A 21,243-nucleotide genomic window follows, 5' to 3' on the forward strand; every position below is an offset into this window, starting at 1 on the left:
CATATATTTCTGGACAAGAGTCAGGAAACCCTAAAATTGAATTGTGCATTATTCAAATAATTATTAAACAATGAATGATTTAAATAAAATTATTGTTTGATTAAAAAAAATGCTGCTAGAATTTGTTTTTACTTTTATTAAGATATTATATAGTAAAATAGAATTTTATACAATATATATATTATATAATATATCGATTGAAATAGCCCCATACCATAACAGTGCCTTCTCCGTGTTTAACTGTAGGTAATTGGTATTTTTTATGAAACCGTTTGCTTACTGGTCGCCTTACAAACCCCATGCCATCATTTTCAAATAAATTAAACATCTCTAAACAATACTGGTAGATGATCAAAATAAGTTATATTTAAGGGGTTTTCAAACTTATGTCTTGGTAAAAAACTGGGTCTATGTCTACTATTTATAATATTTTTTTTTAATACAGCTCGTTTATTTTAATATTATTTTTTCTTATTACTGTTTATTTGCTATTTTAAACAATTATATCCTAGGTTGTCAAACTTTTATCCAGGAATGTATAAAGTGTTATTTTTGTTCAAACATATACCAGATGTGTAAGTTTAAATTGTAGTTTTCTTTATGAAAAGTATGTAATTATTTAAGAACAATAGTAAACAATTTTTATTCAAAGTATCGGAGCCCGCTTTCTAAACATTTTGCTCATCTATCAATTTATATATTAAACCGTTTATTCGCTTGAAGTACATGCAGGAATGTGGTTATGCTTGTCGTGTTTTGCATCAACGCTTGGTTCAAATTGATCATTTGTTGCCGGGAGCGGACGTAGTAATGTACTCCTTTCTGATCCCACCACACATACAGCATCCTCTTCTTTCTAAATCAATCCGGTCTTGCACTCATTGTTGATTGTTCTCCTGGCATTACCCATGACTTTTTGCATTTGAGATTTTCAAAATATATCCATTTTTCGTTGCTAGTTATAAATCGATGCAAGAAACCCTTCGTTTTTGGCGTTTTTCGTACACAGTTTTTCATTTTTTCACCTGTCACTCCTTCAGTTCATTATTTGACTCAATATTCTACATCTTGATTAGGAAAAAAAAGTATGTTACTAGCAGGTAGTCAACTAAAAAAATGTTTTATAGCTTACCAACAAAAGAACGATTCGGTTTCGTTATATAGGTTTTATGTACGAGCTCTTGACAGAAAAACGTCAATTAAACTTATGTATCTGGTAAACTCTGGTCATTTTACTTTTTTATTATTCTTTGTTTATAAAAAATATTAAAAAGACCCAGTGTTTCAGTCTTTTTTTTTTAATTAAATACACTATTCTTCTTTTGATGTGAATAATTTGAATTATATAAAAGAACAGAATACCAATATATATTAAAGAAAATTAATAAATAATAATAAAACTAATATCACCAAATTCCTAGGAAAATTAATAAACCGAAATTAATTTAAATAAAAAATAGAATATTAACCGGTACAATATTTCCTCTTGCTCTACAAATATCTTCCACCCTTCTTGGTATACTCAGAATTAGTGAACAAAATAAATTCGTGGTTCATAGCTCACATCTTTCTCTAAGGGTATTAATAAGCTCATCCAAATTTTGGAGCTGATGCTTTCGAGTGTTCAATTGGATTGAGACCTTGGAATCTTAAAACGGATGGAAAATAAAATAAAAGTAATCAAGTCATGATATCGTGGAGCACTCATAGTTTCATGGTTTAATAGGAGCATCTCCGTGCATGTGTCCAAAGAAATTCCTCCCGTCAGTTACAGACCACCACCAAAAACGGGCAAATGGAGTCATGTTTTGCTCATACCTCTCACCACCTTCATACGATGTCCAAGTACGGCTATCTGAGTGGTATAAAACGTGTTCTGTCTGACAGTGATTCCAACGTCTGCATGAAGATTAGATGGAGGTAATGTGAAATTTAATTTAGCTGAGGTAATCAGAAAACGATCCTGCCTTCTGGTAGTACCTCGTTGTTCACCACTATGTTGTATATTGTCATTACTAGTTTGCCGGTAACAATTCCAAGTGCCACTTCCACACTTTGTGAGACATTATACATTTGGGGTACTCTCTGTTGATTTAGACTGATATGATTCAAAATTACTATTATACCGGCAAAATCTTCAGATCTTTGAGGTATTTTAGACTGTTAAAGAAAAGATAATGAACATAGTAAAATCTACAAAATGCGTTTTTTGGAATTAAAAATTTTACAATAAATGGTATGTCCTTTATTTTTATATCTGTTAATATATAAACATTAAAATAAATTCAAAATACATCTAATAATATTACTGATTAAAATAAAATATATTAATAATATTTTTATTTATATTTAATCTAGGAAATTCATATTATCGACTTCAAAAGACTCACAGTGTAGTTTATTTATAACATGTATGTGCATTAGTTATCAGTAGAGTGAATATTAAATATTTATTTTCTGAAAAAATAAGTAAATAAGAAAAAAAGAACAATAAATGAGACATTTTATAAATTTTTCATTTTGTATTTGAAATATTGATTATAAGTTCGTTCGTTTTAATTAATAAAAGCATAATAATATTGCGATTCCAATTATTTGGGTATGTCAAAACCGGATTAAATAAACTCCACGTATCAAGATTCGTAACATCGTTTTTTTTTTCATTTTAATTAATTGCAAAATGATTAAGGGGGTATTCTGGACTAGAGGCATGAATATTAGGTTCTTTTTCAAGTGCAATCAGAAAAAGAAACAAACATTATTTTTACTATCCATTATTTTATAATCAGAAAGTGATATTTGATACTTACATTTATTCAATCTGCCATTGCTGCTTCATACATGGGACCTTCCGCGACCTCGAAAAAAGCAAAAGAATTGACGATGCAACATCACAAGTAGACGGGGACAATTCCTAACGTTCTGGCCAAGCCGGTTGGGATACCGCGTCACTAAAATAGCTATATCTCCGAAAATAATTTGTATTTTAAAAATCTTCTTGAGGATATATTCTTAAATGGTTAAGCTTTGATGATATGAAAGAAAAAAAATCGATTTTTTCAAACTTCTAGACCAGAATACCCCCTTAAATACAAAGTACGCACCGTGAATTTTCTTGCATTATTTCTAAAACCGACTGATTTATTTATTTTTTTGCTTATTAAAAAAGAATACATATTTTAAAAATGAAAAATTTATTAATAAAAAGCAGAAAATAAAATAAAAATTCACAGATTAATATTTACTAAATGTTTGTATTTATAAATAGACATATAGAACATTTATAAAATATTTCTGCATAGTATTTAATAAAAAAAATCGCAATGGTAGTTATATAGTTTAAAGAAATTTTAACGAGAAATGCGATTTTTAATTCTGTTATAGATTAATAAGCAATAATTTCCATGAAATGAGATTTATCTTGAGTAATATAGAAAACAAAGCTTATTATTATTTATTTTTTAGCTACTATTCATTAAAATCTAGTCATAAATAAAAAAGTTACAACAGCTTTTCCATCTTTTTTTCGAAATGAAAAAATTATATCAAATTTTATATTAAATAGTTTTCATAAAATATTATAACTCGTAAAATATTTTCCTCTAGACTCTAGAATTTAAGATACTTTAATGGTGAATTTTATTCTGCATAAACGTTGATTATAATTTATTTATAAAGTATTGGAGTTTTCATAGTGATTTAAAATATAGACACCAATTTACTATTATAAAAAAAAAAAACGAATTGTCTCATCAATTTTCATAGCTTCTCAGCTGTATAAACAGCTCGCTCCTCGGCTTATGTAAATGTAACGTTCCCCTGTCCACTAAGCTCGCTAAAGTAATTTTGAGCCTCCGTCGCATAATTAACATTAAACTTGAGAAGATTGAACATGTACAAGGATTTAATTTTATAACGGCAACTATACCTAATTGATGATTCAAAAGTTCCTACTTATACAGATTTTCGAGTCTAACTAGGAGAAAAGCTTTCATCTACTTTCAACGAACTGTTACAGCACGTTGTCGGAACTTTTCCTCACAACTATGGTCTCATAATTCAATAGAAACACACAAGTAAAACATCGACATTGATTATATTTTCAACAGGTGTCAAAAAAACAAGGTTGGAAATAACGAGCACGTCACTTGAGATGATCTAAACACGTTCACGCACCCCCCAAATATTTTGGCACGTCGTTGTGACGAAAATAAACAAATTAATGGTCGTGCCGTAGCAAGAAAGGACAACCGGAACTGCGTGGGCATATAAAATTTTTGCCTCCCACAAAGGCCGGCATCCGAGCACGCCTTTTTTCCGCCACAACAGTCCCGTTACATTTTCCAGCACACTGTTCTGTTCGTTCGTGCGTGAAACGCGGCACAAAGGCTTATGTCTTCCTCTCGTCTCCCCCATAACCCCAAAACCCACCTTCAATCCCTTTTGATAGTTATTGGCGGCACTTGTGTCGCATGTGGAGACCTTGTCAATTAGGCGGTTTTGTATGGCCTGTTCACGACAATGTGTCCAGTTTCAACGTTGTATTTCTATGCTGTAATCCTTATTTTACAAACTGACACTCTAAAAACACAACCAACTAAATTAATAATTCTACTTGGTTCTGGAAGAGCTAATTTAAAAATGCCAATTTTGTCTGTCTATTCTAGCTTTTGAAATCTGTGTTAATTAAATTTAACTCTGACTAAAAAAGAAGAAATATAGATATCTTTATGAAACGGGCGTATCTAGAGTACTCTGACGTTTATTTTCGATGTCAGGATAAATCTTGGCTCAACATTTCGTATGTAAAACATGTGTTGAAGTATCAATGATTTGGAGGGACTCACAAAACCATCATCATGGCTATTTCCTAATCTAGATTCAGCAATAAAACCTGCACCATATTGTGAAGAAATACCTATTACATTGATCAGCGTCCGATGAAGAAAACTACAGTGAAAAATATTTACCAATTTCCCAACATTTTAATTAGCAAAATTTGGAAGACTTAGCTGGATTTAATAAAGGATAAAAAGAAAAAAAAAACATTGTTCTGAACTTTTTCTTTGACCAATCCTCCAAATTTGTTACCCTAAATCTAAGACATCGTTCAATAAGTCCCGAGACTAACCCAGATATGGTGCTAGTAGTACCAAACTACTCACGTTTCCCTAGAGTACGAACTTTTACATGAAACGTGTAAAAATTTCACGTCGATCGGACCACAAACGACAGAGTTATCAAGGTTATAGTAAAGTCACTTTGTAATTTGTTGGAGAAAGGCGAGTTTCGCGTGTTGATAAAACATGTTTTTTAATGGATAGAAGCCCAGCAATGGCTTGAAAAACATTACCCGGACTCCTCTCCATCCAAAACAACGATTTATCGGTGGTATGCTGAGTTTAAACGTGGTCGTACGGACACAAAAGATGCGGAACGTTCGGGTAGGCCATTGGAAGTCGTTACACCGGAAAATGTGAGTGAAGTGTTAAAAATCGTAATGAAAAATCGCAAAGGGAAGGTCCGTGAGATTGCAGAAATGACACAGATATCATCTGGAAGCGTATTTACAATCCTTCATGAAAAATTGAGCATGAAAAAGGTTTTTTCCAAGTGGGTGCCGCGATTTCTTTCAGTGGAACCAAACAGCAAGCCACAAGTCCATGAAAACAATGGCAAAATTGAACGAGTTGAGCTTTGATTTGCTTCCCCACCCCCCGTATTCGCCAGATTTAGCCCCCAGCGACTACTGGCTCTTTGCTGGTCTCAAAAAATGCTGCAGGGAAAAAAATTTGACTCGAATGAGGTCATTGCCGAAACTGAATCCTATTTTGAAGCAAAGGATAAATCCTTTTATAAACATGGTATAGAAATATTGGAAAGGCGTTGGAACGATTGTATCACTCTAAAAGGAGATTATATTGATGAATAAAAATGATTTTTGAAAAAAAAAAATGTTGTTTTCGTTGTTAGTTTCTGGACTTATTGAACGGTATGTTACAATTGAACATTATCTGTTTAAGGTCTCCGTACTGGTTAATCACACTTCATGGGTAGAGTTTATTAGTTATTACCTATTTTAATAGGTCACTGATGCCTCTATACATTTTACTCATGATGTGTGGGAACTTCTATTACTATATCAGCCACTTAATATAAAGCATCATAATTCTTTTTTACACGTTGAACATTCAGTCCAGCCACATTTTACAACAAAACCACGTAACAAATTTCACGATTCGTTGAGTAATCCGCCTTTTAACTGGAATGCAAACTTTCGAAAAGTTAATTTTACATTTGCTTCCACCTATAAGCGAGTAGCGTTGCAGTAAAGTTTGTAATTAAAGCTCCGTTGTGTTTCATACATTACAAACCGTCTGATTCTAATTTAACTAAAAGGATTCGAGCCAGGAAACAATGTTTGATCTAATCTTTTGAGATTTACAGAACAAACTATTGCAGTTAAATAATGACAAGAAGATATTTATCGTGTAAATTCTTTAAGGATATGGGGTGAGAACAATGGAATAAAATTATTTCCTGCTGGGATGAAAATGAAGCTTTAAAGTTATTTAATGTGGTTGCTTTAATATTTGTGTAATGTGAATAAAATCTGTTTACGAGTTTTGCTGTAAATTTTCAGCGATAAGTAACAAAGTTCCATAATGAAATTTTATATTTTGCACTTTTTATTTTTTTTTTTTTCAATTTTTATAGCAAATATATTTAAATATCATATTGTGTAAAACGTACATTTTATCATGATAATAAATTCTATTTCCATTTACTTTTCATTTTCAATTCTAATTGAATCAAAAGTATGAAAGCTTTGAGGTTATTACAAAATGTAAGTTTCTCTTTTTCTTTTAAAGAAATAAAATATTACATTTTTTGACAGTCATTTTTGATTTATGCGTTCACGCTCACTCTTCCAGCAAATCGTATTTCCTGAAATCCTGTCGTATAAGAAAGAGATTATGCTTGATGTTTCTTTCCAAACGATGCTTTTACAATCCACCAAAACTTTATTAAATTACTGAAAACTGTTAGGTTGGAGAATTAATTTGTTTATTGGTCCAAACTATTTTTCAAATATGAGTACTAAAATTTATATCTCAATTCGATAAAAAACTTGACTAATAAACATGATTTATAGAATTGTATGTATTAAATTTGAAATCAAGACTATCACTGTTGGCTTTAAAGGAACATTTTTTCTACTAAAAATAATGGTAATATTAATTAATGAGGGACATATTTTTTATATTTTTTATTTATTACATATTACATATTTTGGGGGAAATGTTTCTTTCTATTATAAAAACTTACTTTTGAAGATTTCTATCCTGGTTAGAAAACAGCTTTTTCTGTGTGTACAGCATTAAACCGAACTAATTAGTTTTTCATATCTATGATCCTGTAACAAAGAAAACAAAAATAAATATTGACATACTTAATTATAAGTAATTAAAACTGACAATCAGATCTAATTAAAAACTATATTTATTAATTAATGTGAGGATGCACATTCCTCTAATTTCATTTTCCTGGAAAGTTTAATCAAATTAAAACCCTACTTTCCTCCCACCTTGTTGAAAAACAACTCACAACCACATCGGGGCTAATTTTAAACTGGTTTAGTGCAAAACCGCAACATGGGTAACCGCCTGTTTTGCCAGGATAGTTTGTAAAAAGGATTATAACAGCTCAGTTGCACATAACCTTTAATCACGCTGGTAAACAACAGGTTATTGATTAAATCTGTGTTATTGGAACCAGATATTATATTAGGAAAACATTTTAAGCTTGTAGTTTTCCTTTAATATTTATAATTAAGTAAACAAAATGGACGGTTAATATGAACGCTATTTTGGAAACATGATAAACCACATTTGGTTTTCTTTTACTCTTAAAATATTTCCAGACGAGAGAAAGAATAACCGACTTAACTGACTCGGGCTTAATCTTTTTAATCAGTGATTATTGCATTGTCTCTAACTGTTTCTGATATTTATGGTAGAAATGTGTAATAACTTTTTCGTTAAATTTATTTTATCAAAAGATATAAACTTTTTTATTTCAAAGAAAACTAATTGAATTTGGTTTTAAAATATTGGTTAAAACATTTTCATTCATACATCATTTATGATAAATTATCTTTAACTACGATATAATAATATTTCCTGGTTAGAGATATTTAATTCATAGACACTGGTCAATCTGCATTAACCCTTTTGTAGGCGCTGGGAAGTATTTTTCCCACATTTTTGTTGGGTACCGGTAAGAAGCCATCTAATTTTAAACTTCAAAATAAAATAAAAATTACAGTACTGTTGGGGAATTGGAAAGTGGTGCTTTGAAAATGAAAAAGTGGTGTTTTGAAGTAAAAAAAATTGTAACAATTGTCAAAAGTATTAGCTAAACCTATTTTCTGCTTTTTGAGTTAGTTTATGGCTTCCTTGATACGTCTAATCACATAAAGGGTTTCGTTTTGGAAAGAATGATTCCATTGCTCAATGTGTATGGTATTATCGAATATTTTTAGGGGGAGTGTTTCACATTTATATGTTGCATAAATATTTTTTCACAAAGATAGATGATCCCAAACAACAAGAAGCCGCTTTGGCATATTTTTGGGGCCTTCCAGATAATGAAACTCAATTTGACCAAGAAGAAGATGAGGGCGCAATAGAGAAGTTGCATAAAGAGAAAATCCCCTTTTTTAAAATATCTTCTTCCCCTACAAGTAAAAATTTTTCGCATATTTCCATATTTGTACGAAATATTTAAATTTTTGGCATTCAAAGTTTCATCTAACTCTCACTCCTAAATTCGTGCCCACGAAAGGGTTAATATAAAGTTGTTGTTGGTCGCTTTAACATAAAATACTAATTTCTATATGTTAATAATAATATTAAATATTTCGTAATAGTCCAGAAATAACCTCATATCTTATTAAAGGATAATGTAATATATCACAAAATATATATTTTTGGAAAGCCTCATTTTAAAGTAAAATTCAATTAATTTGAGAAGCTTATACTGCGTAAAAAATTTATATAGAACTATCAAATACAAATTTGAGACATTTTGATAATATTTTAGGCCAGTTATAAATTAATTAAATTAGTTTTAGAACATATCACGAAGTTAAAATTTAATAAATCGCAGCAAATTGGATTGAAACTTAGGTCATTTATCAGCACGCACCTGTAAGGAACAAAAGCAACAAAACTGCGACTCAAAGAAAATTGCGAACAATGCATTATATTAATGAAAATTTCGGCTCATGATTACTAATGACTGCAGAGGAGCAATTTAATTAAATATTTTAAAAAGCTGTTGTGTTGAGTGGTCATGAATTGAATTACATGGAAGCAAAAAAGAAAATACGAAGCGGTTCGGCAAAATTATTGTTTTAACTTATGAGCAAGTAATTTGGATCGAACGTGGAACTTTCTGTGGCGATAATGTGCTTTTAAAACTTTCGGGTAATTCGTAGTTTTCCGCTGTGGTGATAGAGTTACCATGGAAGCCCTTTTACTGTTTCGTAATAGTTTGCACGCTTTTCATCGATTCATTCAACTTTAATTTATAGTGAACATTTACCTGGAAGTGCTATAAATTTCAGTTCAAGCGAAAGAGGGATGGAGTTTCATCAGTTTCAGCTCCAAGAACTCGGTACTAAAAATATTTATTTGCTAAACAATTTCCAGGTATTCTCTGCAAAAACACGTCGTTCCATTTTTGTATTTTATCAAACATTTGATCAATTCGTTGGAACTCCACTCCATTAAATAATTGTTTCGTCGCTGTCTCTCTTTTATCGGAATAAAGAGCACGCTTTTTTTGTTTATTGTGCTTTGAAAGCAGCATTTTATGTAAATTTGCGTGGGCGGCGATCGGCAAAACAATATAGCCGATACCTCCATCATAATGACACATTTTGTTTCATATCTGAATGTCGTTAATTTAAGTTCAGGCATTTGCATATGTTTTATTAATCAGTTTTTAATTGCGGCCACTTTATAAAGTACGTGATACCAGAGACGAAGGTTGAAAGCTCTTTTTTGATTGTTGGCTTTACAGGCTGGCTCAGGTTTAACTTTGCTAAACGAAAATACAAAATTTAAATATTAATAAAACCCAGTGAGTTTTTGCCGCGTTAACGTTTTATATATTACACAGATGGGAGGTAAGGAACTTACCCTCATCCTGGAAATGTTTTAATTAAAAACTTTTAACTGTTCATATCAAAACCAACCGAACCAAGATACTGACGGTATTAATTTACGACGGAACTTCTCAAGTAGTTTATGGATTTTTTTAAGATTTCTGGTTTTTAACTGAAAATTTTAATCGCAACATGTTTTTTTCATTAACATAATTAAGTAACATAAAAAGTTTATAGAAATATTGCTAAAATAAATTAAATATGCTTCAAATTATGAAAATTTTATGTTCAGTTTTATATACAGGATGTCCCCGAAAGCTCTGTAATGAATTCTACCACCAATTCTTGAGCTGAAAATATAGCAATTTGTCTTATCTTACCTTAGTACAAAAGTTGACAATTACGAAGATACAGGACGTGAATGTTAATAATTAACATTCAATTCTCGTCATTTTTTATTGTTAGAAACATGTTAACGTTATATATCTTGCAAGCAGTGAAAAATTCATTTATGATAACAAATTTGATATATGATATATGCAAAAATACTTCAAGTAAGTATTCAAAGCAACCACCATGATTTATTTTAAAATATCCTATACAAGTATTGAAAATAAATTAGTAACATTGACGCCATGTCTTACAATAATTGTGAATTTATGATAAAATACTGCACAGACTTTCCAGGGACACCCTCTATATTAGGACAATATTTTGAAATAATTGTTAATTAGTATTCGATTGTATTATTGTTTTTCTTGTATATATGAAAACAATATGTATTTTGTTAATTCGTAATAATTATATAATCAAAATTTATAAAAGTAAAAAAAGTAATTTATGTATGTAATAAATAATTAATAAAATAAATTAATGTTATTAATATTATTTATTTTAATTAATATCTTAATAAATTATGTGTGATTAAGTGATATACAAAAATAAAAATTTTATTAATGTAATAATTTCATACAAACTTAATATTATTCAGTGAATGAAAAAACGAGATAATTATTACTATATTATTAATTGATTATACTAAACTGCTATATAAAAAATAGTACTTTATTAATTGATTATATAACGTACACTTGTAAAGAATAAAATAATTATTTTATACTTACACAATTAAATAACTAACATAAATAATATTTTTTTTATTTAAAACTTTTATAATATTGTTTTCTATGGAACAAATGTTTATTTCATATAATTATATTAATTTTATATTTTCAGCGATTAGTTAGTTGTAAAAAGATTGTGAAAATTATGAGAATTTTGTTTTTATCTCGTTTTAAATTGAATTTTATTTAAAATATTTTACCAGGATAATATTAATTGATTTTATTGTTCAATATAAAAAATTAGCTTTTTATCAATTTGTGATAACTGTATAATGTGAATTTATAAATCATAAAAAAGAAATTAATTTTATTTTATTATTATTTATTTAATAGATTTATTTTATAATTTTTATTGGAAATAATTATTAATATTAAGTTAAATAAATAATTAAATAATTAACAAAATTAATATTTATCTTATTTAAAATTCTCATATATATATATATATATATATATATATATATATATATATATATATATATATATATATATATATGTTTTTTATAGAAAAAAAATAGTGAATTATAATTAAATCAAATCAAACGAATACATTATTTCATTAAAAATGATATTAAATAAATAATATGAATTTTATATTTTCAATGGTAATATAATTTTTTACAAATTATGAGAATTTTAATTTTATTCAAAATGTTTTAAATTAATTAAGATAATATTTATTGTTCTATATAAAAAATAATTCGTTTTTCTAATTGGTAATAACTATAATACGTACATTTCTAAGACTCTAAATTCATTTATTTCATTTAGTTTGAGTTTTTAATTGTTTTTACTATACATACATACGCTTGGATTAAAATTAAAGAAATAAAATTAAAAATATATGCATTTTATATAATTTATTAGATTAAAAATTTAAATCAATTTTTTTTAAATAAATTCTAATCGATTTTTATGAATTAAATCAGTCAATTTAAAGCTTTTATTAAAATTATATTATATTATTTTAAAACAAATTCTTTCACTGTTCTATAATAAAGAATTTTATAATATAAAACCTATAATAGATAAAAATTAATTAATTTTAATTAAGTTAATTAAAATACAAATAATATTTTTTACGTATTTAATTACAAACTGTTAACATGTATATATATTTTTAAATTTTATTAACTTTCGATTAAGATAATTAACACGATTTAATTCAAGAAACAGGTCGATTACACGAGGCAAGAATGTCAGTTAATTGGAACGATATTCAGAAGTCGGAACAAATAGAACAATAGTTTGCCTGTAGCGAATCTATTAGTCTATTGAGCAATAATCCTCTTGCTCCGTATCACTCTAGGTATTCGAAATGAATATTTGCTTGCTTGTTCTCGTCAAAGATCGGTTTTGAAAGACGATTTTCATGAACAACTAATTTCTGAATTTAACTTTAACTTTACTAATATTAATTATCCTTTGTTTGTTATAGATTATTAAATGAAAATTTTGACGTTCTCTTTTCGAACATTAATGTTTGATGAAAGTCTTAAGTAATTTGGAATGTAAAGTTTGCGTGTCCATTATTTTCTCTATTCCAATCCAATCTGGAACTATTTGGAGGAACCTGCTCGTTCATTTAGTTTAATTAAAGGCACAAATAAGGAACAACCGGAAACCTAAGGGGCCGAAGTGAAACTTGTAAGTTTGAATTGGACTACTTTTACGAAGTTAATGCATTCCTTATCTAGTTCCAAATAATAGAAGTGTGTCCTTGATTTTATAAATAAATTGGTAAACAAAACAGTTTAAAATTAAACCACTGTTATCATTATTACGAAACCATTAAGGGATTAGGAAACAATTCCACGTTGAACTTCATTTATATCGCGAAACGATATTCGACGTAAAGTAAAGCAAAAGCTTATCGACTCGGAAGTATCTGATTAAACGATTTTCGTTTGAACATGAATGAAATTAGTGTTGCGTGTTTTTCCCGTGTACCAACAGATTTCCATAAAATCGATTATCCTTTCGGGATGAAATCCCCGCTTGTAAACAAATTCGCCGCCATATGGAGGTGACTTATCGATTCCTGTATGATACTGGCGTGAAAAATTGCTTTCTGTAAGAACATGTTTTTGTAAATACAAATCAAATTTATTTCTTATTAAGTATAAATGTTTGTGAAATAAATTCTAAAATGTCACAGGTGATGACAATTAAAAAAAAATTTGTTTAAAAAATAAAATAATAAAAATACATCTTCAAAATACTATTTTTATTAATTAAAAGACTTTATTTAACAAATAATAAGGTAATTTTAACCAAAAAATTTTTATAACAAATATATTTTTATAAAATGGCGAATGCGTATGTAATGTAGATCAAAAAACAATCTTGGTTTTATATATGTATATATACAAATTACAACTAGCGCGTAAACATTTTATAAAAATGAGTGTGCTCATTAATAATGACTAATTTACACCCAATTAAATATACTAAATATTATATACAAAGTTAATTTATTATATTTCTAACAATTTATAGATCCATCAAACAGTATTTTAATAGATTAATATACTAACAGAAGCTAAAAATAATAAGTTAATGAAGATTTTAATACTTCTATATTTAAAAATCGGAGCAAAAATAAAATTATATGCAATAACAAGAGTACAAGGACTACAAGGAATTGTAGAATATAAATTTATTTTATAATTATTAGCTATTTTCTTATAAAATGGCGAATGCGCATTGTGAGGATTATCAAATATTAAATAAAAAAGTCCAGTCATAAATAAAATTATATTTTTATAATATTATATAGTACCAATAATTTTTTAATATACTGTGTGCAAAAATATGCGACACCTAGATATAATTGGTTTATTCCAATTTTTTTTAGAAAAATATTAACCTATTACAGAAGATTAATTGATTAAAAAATTAAACAAAAAGCATAAATTATCAGAAGCTAATAATGAGTGATTGAGACACTGATGCGCCGTGTAATCGATCTAATTTTCTTAAGCGTCGTCCCATCTTATTCTACATATTCGATTGGGCAAAGGTTTGAAGATCTAGGTGGCCAAGGCAGTAAATTCACATAGGAGCCTACTAGTAAGTTTAATGTATTCCTGACAATATGTGGACGGGCATTATCTTGTAGAAAAATTAGTCCGAGATTTCTTCTAATGTAGGGATGAAAATAAGGCTCGAAAACGTCAACCACATATGGCTGGGATGTCATATTGCCACTAATGAAAACTAATGTTACCTGCTACTATAAGCAATAGGACCCCATACCGTTAAACCCATAGTGTTACAAATACAAGTCTCCTCAGCAAAGTCGTCTCTTTCTCCACGTCGCCGTCTTACTAACATGTCCAAGTAAAAGTATGATATCACTAAACACAATTTGATTCAATTCCTCATCCCACTATTCCAGCCACTACGTTGGCGCCTATGCTGGTAAAAGTAAGTCCGAAAAAGGACGATAAATCCGTAGGCCTTATAATTAGGACCGATAATTTAAAATGACGGACTTGGCTCTGTGATAATTCTGGGTCTTCCGGAACCTCTCTTGCTCTACCTTTTCTGCCCTCTTCACTTCATGATTGCCAAGATCGTATTACAATACTTACATTCGTGTTCAAACACCGCGCTATTTATAGAAACGAAATTTCTGCCAAGCCCTGTATTTTCAATTGTAAAGCATAAAAATATGAATTTATAGACAAAATTTTGGCCCAAAACCAAAACCTACTGGATAATTTTTTAAATAAGAAAATTGAAGAAATCATACTACCAAATTTTTTATAGAATTTATTTTATAACGACACAACTGGATTAGCACCCTCTGAAATGGGTATACGTCAAATTTTATATAAATCTTATGCATATTCATAATTTTGCGGAAAAGTAAAAAATTATATTCTTATGAATTTATTTTTTAATCAAGTAGTCTATGGAATAAATTGTGTCTCAAATTATCTTATTTTTTAACAATATTGGAATATTACACTAATAACATTGTACTTATGTTAAAACTCGTAATATTCAAATTTTATTTGAATTCACTGTTCAATTTTCTTTTTCGTAAATTCGTGATTATGTTCCTCAATTTGTTTTGGAGTAATTTCCTAATATGATTCATTAATTCTTGAAAAATTCTTCCATGAAAAAATAATAAATCCATTGCATTTAATGGTGGATTGATGGAAATAAATAAAATTTGTGTACCAATATTATTAGTATAATATTCCCTTATTATTAATAAATAATGTAAATTGTACTACGACATTTTATTCCTTAGTTACTTGATATATTATAATATCTTTTAATATATTTCAGTTTCAGATGTACACACAACTGAATTTAAACGATGTAAAAATAAATACAATAATAAAAATACCTGTATTTAAATGATGTAAAAATAAATCCAGAAATAATGAAATAAGAATTAAATCAGATTATATAAATATTAATTGATTTTGTGTATTTACGAACGTTTATTTTGTTAAAAAATGGCGAATGAATCGCGAAATTATTTTAATCTGGTTGTAGTTTTAAAATAAATTTAAATGCATAAATAGCGAAATTACAACGAATTAAATAAATATAAATTTATTTTCTATATTTATACAACAAATGGCTTTTTTTGTTTTAGCTATTAGTTTAATTACAAGGATTAAAATAAAATATTAATTAAAACTAACAGGACTTCTCACTAATTCTAGCAATTTTGTCAAAAAAAGTTTAGATGTACATCAAACTAAATTAAATATTATGTAATATTATTCCTTAGTCATTAGAAGTTAGTATTAACACACAATTGTATACAATAAATTTTATAGATTCAGTGAACTGATTACAAACAAAATTAACTTCATTAAAAGTTCTAGCAACTTATTAAATAAAAAACTAAATCGACCGTTAACTATTTTATTAATCTATATACAAATTGTATTTCATAAATTATATAAACTACTAAAAATAAGTATAAATAAACTTTAGACTTTATAATAATTTATTATATATGCGTAAACTGTAAAAATAAGCATAAAATAAATTTAAAGCAGAAACAACGAAATAAGGATCACGACGAATTAAGTGAATATAAAATTTAAACTTTATATATTTATATAACAAATATGCCTTGTTGTTATGAAATAGAGAATGCAGCGTCTAATATATGTATGTTGTTTTGTCTGTAACTTTAATTATAAAGTAGAATATAAAAAATTAAATAAAACTGACAACTTAAATGTACCTTATATTTAAAATATGTAAATATTTTATAAAAATGTTGAATATATACAGGTTTTTTTGAACTTAAGAATACATTAAATTATTTCGTTAGACTCTCAGTTTATACAATATATAAATAAGTACTAAAGATCGTTATTAAAATATGTTAAACTAACTTATTAATAATAAAAAAATAATAAAAAATAAAACAACTACAATATAAAAAACATCAGGTTATATTTAAATGTTTTTAAATAATTATAAAGAAATAAAATATGTATGTATAAATAATATAAAATAAAAACAGGATAATAGTTTTTAAATAATAAAACTGACGTATATATAGACGAATATAACGAATTTAGGATTATTATTGATAAATATTAAAAAATCAAAATTGTTAGAAAATAAGGATAAGATAAAACAGGTTCTAGTTATAAAAGTAGAAATAATGTAAAGAACATAACGCTTTAAATTTAACAGAAACCAATTTAGTCGTCATAATTGATTTAGTTTATTTGTAAACGTAAACCAAACTATGTTTATTGAGAATAGAATAATAAAATTTGAACTAAACCGCATTTAGCGAGGTTACAAAATAAACCTGAATAAAATACGTTGTTTGTAAACGGCAAAACCGAAATTTGGCACACAAACAACCCAATAATTAAACAGTCCAACCAAACATCTGACCTTTATCACTTCCAACGTTCCGTTCAAAATAACAGTTATTATGTTCATTTCACGAAAACCGTCCGTGAATAAATTAGTTAGTTGATCTGTCGTCGGTTCATTTATAATTATTAAAGCGCACACTTGTTGAGTACCGCTGCACCGCATCGATCCCGCCCACGCAACGGAGTTGGCGATGCCCGCGGGAAATGCCGGTCCCGGTCTATTTTTGGGGCGACCCGATCATGTCGGACACCCGGACTTCGAAATGACCGATAACTTTTCGGGATTCTCGTTCGGAAAGTTTTTGACGCCAGGTTATTCCGACCATTTGGCTGGTCACTCGTGTGTCCCTAATGACAACAGGGAAACTTACAATTGTTTAATCAAGATTACGAAGTTTCAAGTTAAATTTACTTGCATACTTTATTAATCATAGAAGTGTTTATTTTATTCAGTGACGTTTTTATTGCAACAACGTCCTTTTGTTTTGCAAATTGTTTTTAAAATAGTACGTATATTACATTATATATGTTGTTGAAACACAAAGCATTGTTTACAAATTGATAAAAATTTGCAAAATATTGAAAAAAAAATCAATACTGTAAAATATATTCGTTACGAAGATTTGATTAAAAATAATATTGTATGTATACATACGTAAATTTATTTAAAGGCAATAGAATATATGGAGTATAACATTATTTACTACTTTCTTCTCATCAATGTAAATCTTAACTGAAAAATTATAATATTCTTAAAAAATTCTTAATAAACTATAATTATATTTATATTTTTACGATTATTTTCTCTTATTTTAATTTTATTAGCATACAATTATTTATATAAAATATGAAATATTAAAAACAAGTGAACAAAAATGGGATAAGTATCAAAATAAAAATAAAAAAATGTTAAATATATATGTTTAAAGATTATTTGATTAAAAACATAATTTCAATTATCATACATAATAATTATTTTTTCCTATTAAAGACTAATAATATTTAAATGTATATTTATTTGATCAATATTTCAGTAACTAATATTTATTTTAAGTATAATCGAATTCCCTTTTAGCAATTTTTTGAGTTTGATTTACTAATATATATTTTATTAATAATGAAAGTAATATTTTTAGTGTTGTTTAAGTTTTGATAACTCGATTTTGTAATAATTCTGTACGTTAAAATGAAAATCATGTATAATTATTTAGACATAAAAAAATATAATATTATTATTTCATTTTATCATTTCTGTATGTAAATGTATTTGACTAAAAACGTTTTAATATTATTCCAAAAATGTACTAATCAATAATTTCAAATTTTATTAATTATTATAATATTATTTTATATTACAAATATTATTTGGTCTACAAATATTGTTTAAAATATATTAATATATATCTATAACTAATTTAGATGTATTATTGACATTACTTACAAGTAGACAAAAATGAGAAAAACTTATCAATGTTTAAAGGGTAATGAAATTAATTTTTTAAATAATATAAATAGTAATTTGTACGTTAAAATCAAAGTCATGTATGATTATTTAGAGGTAAGGTGTCCATTATTTCATTTAATCACTAAAATGTACTAATCAATATGTATATTTGAATTGTTTTAGTAACTGTTTTAATTTTAATTTACTGATACATATTTTATTAATCATTAAAGTGCTATTTTATTTATTAAGTGACAAGTATTATTTTGTTCTACAAATAGTGTTTAAAATTGTATGAATATACGTATTACAAATTTAGAGTTATTATAAAATAATATAATATTTAAAACATAATTTACAAGTAGATGAAAATGGGAAAAATATTAAAAAAACAAAACTCTAAATTATGTTTCTATAAAACATATTTAGTTACAATTAATGATTAATTTTATAAATTCAAACATGTAAAATGTGTATAATTATTTCAGATATAATGAATGTGACCATTATTTACTACTTTCTTTTCTTTCATTAAAATTTCTATTTGTTTCAAAATTGCACAAGACATTGATAATTCATTTTTGTTTGTAATAAATGTTTTATTTATTAATATTCTACTCCATTATATTCATCAACATTTCTATTTGGATTTTTTACTGAAAAAGGTATAATATTCTTTAAAAATTGTACAAATCATAAATTGCTTCAAATTTCTTTTTTAGTAAATTTTTTCAGTTTAATTAATTTATAAATGTTTTGTTGTTTTATTAACCGGTATTTTTAAGTGTCAAATATTATTTTGTTTTACAAACAGTGATTAAAAATATTACATTAGAAAAATATTCATATAAAAAGTAACACTGAAAAATATATTTTTCAAAAACTATAGAAAAATAATGTAAAGTTTTTACTACTTTCAATATTTAAGTTTAATTTACTTCAATAAGAATTTAGAAATATATTTGAAAAATAAAATATTTAATCATCATTCACAGTTGAACAAAAGTATTTAAAAATTGTTTGATTAAAAATAATATTTGAAATACTATATATAATATTTAATATTGTGTGTTAAAGACAAATATGTGTATTTATTTGACAATGTTAAAATAATTTTTTAGAAAGTTTTCTTCGGTTCTATCTTGTTTGACTCTGTTCCGTCTTTTCTCCTGTTAAAAGCAGCTCTTCCTTAAACACCAGCTACTCAGGACTCTCGCCATTCCATCAGCAGTCAAATATGAAAACCTTGTTAGCTTTTCATAAACAAGGACACGCGTTGTTTGCGTATACGTCGAAAATCAAATCGCGCCGAACGTCTCGGAAAAGGTTCTCCTGTATTTGCTAAGCAAAGATCCCGCGGGAAATATATTTCCTTGGCTGGATTAGCTAGCGAGCCGGCTTACTTCGAAACAATGCGAAAGAGCGACGGAAAACGCGGAATCGATTAATATGGAAACCGAAATGTCATTAATTTCGTGTCGAACGTCAATTTTATTTATGGACCGATACGCAAAGGGATTTATAATGTTCGACTGGAAATTACTAATAATTGGTAAATGTGTTTTGAGGAGTAGACATGACAGCTGTACGAGGCCACTCAAACCGTTAATCAAATTTTACTGTTATGCGGTTGATATTGTGTCGAAGTCTCTATCGAATTTTATCAGAATTATTAACTTCTTTCTAAAACTTTGATTTACATAAAAATTATTATAAATAATTTTTATTATACACACAGTTAATTAACTGTGTTAATTGACTATAAATATGTATTTGTTATAATATCATATTTACAGGTTGTATTATTTTATCCCACATGATCCATCTATTGCAGCATATAAAATTGAGATATATTAGTTTTAAATTAGGTTGATTAGTTTAGGTTGGATTAGTTAGTAAATTTAGTTATAGGTTACTTTAGATTTTTTATTTATTCATATAAATTACTAATTTTTCTTATTTTTATTACTTACAAAATAGTATTTAAAAGATTTTTACAAACATATAAAACTGGGGTATATTAGGTGGTTTAATTTAGTTCTGAATTAGGTAGATTAGATTAGGTTATGTTGGGTTATTTAGACAGACTAGTTTTAGGACACATAGGTGAAGTTGTACTAGCCTACATTAGTTTTTTTTATTTGCCTCATTGCAGTATTCTGGTTTAATTTAGCTTTATTTCTTTAGTTTTTGTATAAAATTTATGCAGTTGCAAATTATCTAAAGTTAGATTACATTAGTTTAGGTTAGGCTGAAATAACTTGTTTAGGTTTATTTATTTAAAAAAATATATTTATTTTCATTATCTATACAAATATATTTAAAAGTTACATTAGATTGGGATAATTAGGTTAGGAGAATTGGTTCGATTAGATTAGGTTTAGCTGTATTTTATTACACTGTGCCATAAAACCTAACTTAATATTATTTGTATATTGTTTCTTTAATGTAGAACCTACTCAAGACTAATTTTTAACTAATTTAATTTAGAACAACAGCAATATAAATCGCGAAATTACCAGTTGGATATTATATTCAAACAGCCATTAAACGTGGAGAGAAACGTGTGTCACACCGATTTAATTAAATTAGTTTGTATTTCGCAATAAACTCGGACAGAAA

General features: G+C 27.2%; 1 protein-coding gene across 3 annotated transcripts in view; it reads right to left on the reverse strand.

Annotated features, from left to right (window-relative positions):
- Nucleotides 1–21,243, reverse strand: part of LOC109600597 (probable G-protein coupled receptor CG31760) — an 85,124-nt gene that overhangs the window by 23,479 nt on the left and 40,402 nt on the right. For all 3 annotated transcript variants that reach the window (XM_049961355.1, XM_020016770.2, XM_049961354.1), the window contains exon 3: nt 7,330–7,417. The gene's annotated coding sequence lies outside the window, so the exon portion shown is untranslated. The remainder of the gene's footprint in view (nt 1–7,329; nt 7,418–21,243) is intronic.

This window comes from Aethina tumida, chromosome 1, assembly GCF_024364675.1.
Source record: "Aethina tumida isolate Nest 87 chromosome 1, icAetTumi1.1, whole genome shotgun sequence".
NCBI lineage: Eukaryota > Metazoa > Arthropoda > Insecta > Coleoptera > Nitidulidae > Aethina > Aethina tumida.